Source organism: Sinocyclocheilus anshuiensis, unplaced genomic scaffold (genome assembly GCF_001515605.1).
Source record: "Sinocyclocheilus anshuiensis isolate Anshui unplaced genomic scaffold, SAMN03320099.WGS_v1.1 scaffold1576, whole genome shotgun sequence".
In the NCBI taxonomy this organism is placed as follows: Eukaryota; Metazoa; Chordata; class Actinopteri; order Cypriniformes; family Cyprinidae; genus Sinocyclocheilus; species Sinocyclocheilus anshuiensis.
Genome location: NW_015557202.1, coordinates 575,569 through 576,243, shown reverse-complemented (window position 1 = coordinate 576,243; position 675 = coordinate 575,569).

Sequence of the window (675 nt, the reverse complement as noted above, 5' to 3'; positions counted from 1 at the left end):
ATTGGCGCGTCCCTTCCTCTCAGAGTGTTTCAGAGGATGCTGGGCCTTATGGCCTCTGCATCGCCAGTACTGCAGTTAGGCCTCCTTCGCATGCGGCCTCTTCAACACTGGCTGAAACCCCTGGTTCCATCCCGAGCTTGGCGTCATGGACGCCTTCGTATCAAGGTGGATCAAGCCTGCATCGCAGCCCTTGCCCCTTGGAAGGACCCTTCATGGTTCAAACAGGATGTACCCTTGGGGATGATGCACAAAAGGAAGGTCATCTTCACAGATGCGTCAAACACGGGCTGGGGAGCCCTGTGCGACGGCAGACCAGCCTTTGGCGCGTGGTCGAGCGAAGAGACAAAGCTGCACATCAACTGCCTGGAAATGCTGGCAGTATGGCAGGCCTTACAGTCCTTCCTACCACATCTAGAAGGATGCCATGTCTTAGTCCGATCGGACAACATGACGGTAGTATTTTACATAAATCGCCAGGGCTGCCTTTCCTCCCCACGCCTCTTCAGGATGGCAAAGAGCCTACTGGAGTGGGCACATTGCCACTTGCGCTCCCTAAAAGCAGCGCACATACCGGGCAAACTGAACCAGGGAGCAGACATGCTGTCTCGGAGCAACGTCCCCTCTGGCGAGTGGATGCTTTACCTCCAGACAGTTTGGAGAATATGGGAGATCTTC